Here is a 6,000-nt window from a genome sequence, read left to right on the forward strand (position 1 = left end):
GAGCCTTCATGAATCTGTGCTAGACCTCTGAATATATGCTCTATTTGTTTAGCCTAGAGTCTTTTGGGAACTTCTAACAGTGAGAGTGGTTTTATTGCAACTTGATATGGCCATATTTGGTTGATATCCCTGAAACGAGTGAGTCAGACTTCTTTGCAGATGCACAGAGTGCCAATCCCCTTCATAAGTGGTCTTTCTTGTAATGTGGTTGACTTTCATAAGTGCAGTATTTTCTCTGTCAAGAACTTAGGATCTTCTTGGGAAAAACAAATCGTGTATAATGTTATCATCAAGTAATGTTTTATTCTGGTACTGCAAAAAGATGCTTGTGCTGAAAAATTATTGAAAATTGAAACACTGTTCCTTTCCTGTAGCTTAATTTGTAAGAGTCCTAGGACTGTTTCTAGGAATATCTATCTTTATAAAGCATATGCTCTTCATGGACTTGTGAGGATCTACTGAATTCAAAACATTTTGGACTTGTGAGAATCTACTAAATTCAAAATATATTTCACATCAGCAATCTTACCCAGTTGTAAAATCTGAGAGTCAGTCATCAGTACTGGCCTGACAAGATATGTTCAATAGTATAATAGTGGAATCCATGCTGTAGGACCAAACAACTGTCTTCTGATTGGATCTTAAGCATGCTCCAGAAGATAAAACATATCTCATATCAGTATTTAATCCAAAGTCTGATGGTTGAGTGGATTATAGGCCTTAGAGTAAAGCCTACTATTATTTTCTAAATATACATAATACTAAACTGCTAAAAACATGTAAGCATTTGATAAAGGCTTGTGATCTTTTAAGTTTTTCCTTTGTTGTCTATGAATATATGATAATATGCATAGAGATTTTCATAGTATAAGCCAGGGCATACTTTCTTTTCTAAACTTCAAGATCTTCTCACATCCTTCTGGAACCATGAAGTGGCATTTTGACAATTATTTTCTCAGATAGCACCCAACAAAGGAATGCTCAGTGGTATAAACAAGGCTGATCATGGTCCCCCAAACAGTCACTCTTGTCTTGTTTACACTGCCAAACTCACCTCAACTGGACAGTAAATCTGAAATTCTAATTTACGGATTTTAATTTTGGAAAACCCAAGGCTACAGTTTCTCTACCAAGGATGTTCTAGGTGAACTATCAGCTGCCCAGCCACTGGATCACTGCTTCAGCTTCAGGCTGACAGCTTTGTCTTCCACTTTCAACCTCAGTCATTGTCCATTTTCTCTGTGTTTTGAGGCCATCTTATAAAACAACTTCATCAAGTGGGATGTAGTCATCCCCCAAGACTATGTTGGAGCATCTCATGCCGCCATTCAGGTTGGTAAACACTATGAATCTTCATATTCGCTTCCGTTGAGGAGATTGAAAAGTTAATCAGGATTAAACCTGGCATCTGGCTATTGTCCTGAAAATCTTCACCATGGTGGCATCCTATTACTCCCACTTCCTAAGGGAATATGTGCAACTTTACTTGATATTTGTGGTGTTGGTCTTACATGATAATGTTTCCTTGGAGAAAACTGTCTACAGGGAGAGGTGTGTTTATACAGGAGAAGGTAGCTGAACGAGAGGGGAGTAGCCATGATGCATTGTGTACATGTATAAAATTTTCAAAGATGTAACTTTAAAAACTGCACAGTTTGAGTTATAAAGGAGTTCAAGGAATCAAACACACAACATATGTAGAGATAGATGTGCTAAAGTAAGCTGATTATGATCAATGTATTCCAAATTGTTGTGTTTTATGCCACAAGTACATATAATCCTTATTTGCAAGCTAAATATATTAAAATGAAAATAAGGAATATTATAGCCAAAAGATAGGGAAAGGAGGTACAAAACACTATTTTGGAACACTATAGGGATTTACAACCATGAACTTATAGCAGCTAGTTATGTGGAGATGGGCTTGGAGAGTTGGATCCTCCTGACAGCTTTTAGGGCAGAAGGGACTCATGTGAACCTACAATCTAAAACAGATTTATTGGCAAATGACTGATTCTGGAATAGACAGAGGCAGAGAATCCAGTAGCTGTGTACACCAAGGTGAGCTTACAGAACTCTGAGGGTTAAGTCCAAACTCAGGATCACAAAGATAGCTTCGTTAAATGTTGTGTTGCACTAAATGGAAACAGAATTTGTCAGAAATTTCTCTATTTAACTTAATGAAATTTATCATCATTGGAATAGAAAGATGGTTCAGCCCTTAACAACATTTGCTGTTTTTGAAGAGGACCAAAGATTAGTTCTTAGCACCAATGTCAGACAGCTTGCAACTCCATCTAACTTCAGCTGAGGGCATCTGATGTTGTCTTCTGAATTCTGCATACACGTCTACATAAACATAAATGCACAACAGAATAAATATACAAAAATTTTTCATAAGGAGTTCTCAGTCTTTATAGAATGTCTGTGTTGACATTTAAGCTTTGATTATTAATATTTTTTTACAATTCATATATTTAACTAGTACTTACTAAAGCAATATCACTAGTTTCTAATATGTCCCATCATATATGTTTAACTCTGATCTGTTATGGGGGAGACTATGATCTCCCCTTCAGTGTGTCTGCTCACTAGCATGAAGACTACATCAAGATTCCTAATATATGAAGCTTTTGTGTTGTCCTCCTGTTCCATAGCTCTTCACTGCTAGTCTGAACTGAATGATTCTGCTCCCTGAATACATTCCTAGCCATTCTCCTTCATGTGTCAGACTCCTACCCATCCTTGAAGATGAGCCCAAATGTCACCACCTGTATGATGCCTTCACTTTATCTGTCAAGCAGTGCACACCAAGCCATTTATGTGTAGTGCCTTTTCATCACCCTGTAAGATCTTTAAGGAGAACTCTGCCCTGAACACACAAATTCTACTGCCCTGTGCAGAGTTGGTACTGCTTCTGCCTTACAGTGACTCAATGCAAATGTGCATAAAATAAAATAAGTTAAATAAAACACATCATGTTACTTAACTCTCCCCTACCAACAAAAGACTCTTTCTAAAGTAATGGATTAAATTATTATGAAAATCTCACAAAAAGTGCAATTGGTATCCAACTACAAAGTGCTGGCATCAGTAGCCATTGTTGGGGTACCATATGAAGAGAAAGGGTCATGCTCAGACACTCTTTAAGGAAATACCATCCACAGGCCCATGACATTTTTTCCTGTGGGATAAGGAACAGTAAATTTATTATGGCTCATTTTTTAAAAAAAAAAAAGGCTCATTAAAACCATGAATAACAAACAATCGACATTCTGTTTTCTTACTTGCAAATTCAGGAGCTCATTTTCAAATATGTCCAATTTATTTAATTAGAAAGCGTTAATTTTTTATGATATGAAGAAATACCATGGGTCCAGGAGTAAATGTGACGATGTTTTTATCTAAAGGAACTATAGGAACACTAAAATATTTATATCGCGTAAAGATTAAAATGAATGAAGTAATGTACTATAGGTGATGAGTTCATATTGAGAATTCTCTTACTGGGTGAGAAAGGGGGTTTAAAGGATTTGGTTAATGTCTCCCTCACAGTAAAGAGCAGTAACTCTTTCTTTTCATTTAACTCGAGAACATTTCTTCTAGATGGTTACAGTAATCCTTGAAATGCTGACATTTCAATGACTTAAGTTAAAATATTGTTTCTAATTAATGGATTTTAAAATATAGTAACACAGATAGTATAAACAACATATTTCTTGCAAACTAACAGTTTTAATTTCTCATAAACTATTAACAAGTTTTAATTTGGGGCTTTTATAAGTGTATAAATGCCCTTTGTACAATAATTTACAGAAATAATTTAACACAAAATTACAAAAAAAATGTTGTCCTCTATCCAAATGATTTGCTTGATAAAGCCTACAGCCTTTTGTTGTATTATTAATTCCAGTTACTATATGTCCAGTGAGCACTACTTTGAGAAAAATGTCCAGCTCCTTTATTTGAAAAATTATTTAAAACAATACTTTACATTTGGGTTTAGTGCAACATCAATACTATTCTGGATAAGTAACATAATATTGTGTCTGAGCTTTGGAGGAAATATGAAAGCAGCAGATATGACCTCGTAGACCTTCAGATTCATTGCTTTCACCTGAAACTTGTGCTTTCACATCTAAGGACCCTGTGTTTTTCTCCTCTTGGTATCAGAACTAAGAGATCAGTGACCCAGTAACTTTTCTTGTCTTTAAATCATTTTAGCTTCGTACCTTTTTTTACTTACCTTTTATTTCTCAAGGCAGATTGAACAAATACAAGTGTCAAATAAATGTCAATTAATTATGTAAATTTGTCTGGAGTTCCAAAGTCAGATTTAATATAATTTTGGAACTTTCCATATTTAGATTATCCCAGACATGTAGAGCAATTTGTGAACCTGTTTTCTGTTTTGTTCAAAGCAGACAGGTCAACTATTACCCCCTCTTCATTCAAAATAAACTAATTCTTGGCTGGCTAATTATTTTGATGATATGCATATTCTAAGATCAAGTAAGTCTTTTTATTGTCAACAATTGTGACTGTTCTACTTTCTCTTCAGCTTAATGGTACCATTTTTTTCTTCAAGAGTATGAACCTTAATATTTAATTATGCAAGTCAGATATTTGTTACCATTGAAAAACTATTTAGCTACATCCATGCAGGTTCCAGATAATCTCTTACTAACGGTGTCTCTCTAGGTTCTTTTCTAGTTAATCATCATACATTCCATAGAAAAACTACTTTTTCCACACTAAAACTCGGCAACAAGTATGTAAGACAATCATTAGTGTATACAAAATCAAATCCAAATATCTAAGCTTGACCTGTGTCTTGGTCAGTGTTCTACTCCTGTGAACAGACACCATAACCATTGTAACTCTTATAGAACAAAGCATTTAATTGGACTTTTCTTACGGTTTCAGAGGTTTAGTCCATTTTCACCATGGTACAGAGCATGGAGGTAGAGAGGCAAACCTGGTACTGGAGAATGAGTTAAGATTTCTATATCTAGATCCACAAACAATAGAAAGAGAATGAGTGAGTGAGAGAGAGAGAGAGACGGAGACACAGAGAGACAGAGAGACAGAGAAAGTGAATGCGCTTGGAATGAGCATTTGAAACCTCAAAGCACACTTCCAGTGACATACATCCTCCAACAAGCCATACCTTCAGCAGCAAAGCCACACCTCTGAATCCTTCTCACGTGCTGCCACTCCCTGATGGCTATTATATTAGACAGGGTTCTCTGTGTGTTTAGGCAGTTGTGTCTTCCTGTCTCAAGATTCTGATCAAAGGTGAGTATCGTTCTACCTCAACAGTTCACACAGGAAGTAGATTTATCTACTTCAAGCAGAAAATCACTCACAAGTATGCCCTCCATCTCTGGATTGTAGTTACTTCCAGATGTAGTTACATTGGCAACCAAGAACAGCCATCACAAATATTTAATATTATGGGGCTCATTTCTACTCAAACCACCATAGCTGGATAGGTCCTGAAGTGCACATGTTCTCTGGCATATTGTTTCATTCTTATCACTATTCCTCATAAATAGAATGACGAATGTAAATTATGGTCATAACTATGCAAACTGGTATAATTAAATTAAGAATGTAGACTACAGATTAAAAAAAATGTTGCTTCTCTGCTCCAGATTTGTAGTGTGTATGGTATACAGAGAGAGAGATTTTCTGGGAAGCAGTCCTGCATTATCACCAGCCCACAATGTCTTCCATTTGATGGTTTCATGTAATTAAAATTAATATCCAATACAAAAAATAATGCAATGTGGATAGCTATGATATTCATTATAAAGTAATTTATGATGACAACTCTCTATTCCAGGTGCTTAGACACAAGTATTCTTGAAAATAGATTTTATAGCAAAGAAACATTCAAGTATCCAAGTTCCTTATGTAAAAATTTCAACATGCACTTCAAAAGTTTACTACAATCATATAGTATTCTCTTTTTGTGTGATATACAATGGAAATCCA

This window comes from Mus musculus, chromosome 16, assembly GCF_000001635.26.
Source record: "Mus musculus strain C57BL/6J chromosome 16, GRCm38.p6 C57BL/6J".
Lineage (NCBI taxonomy): Eukaryota > Metazoa > Chordata > Mammalia > Rodentia > Muridae > Mus > Mus musculus.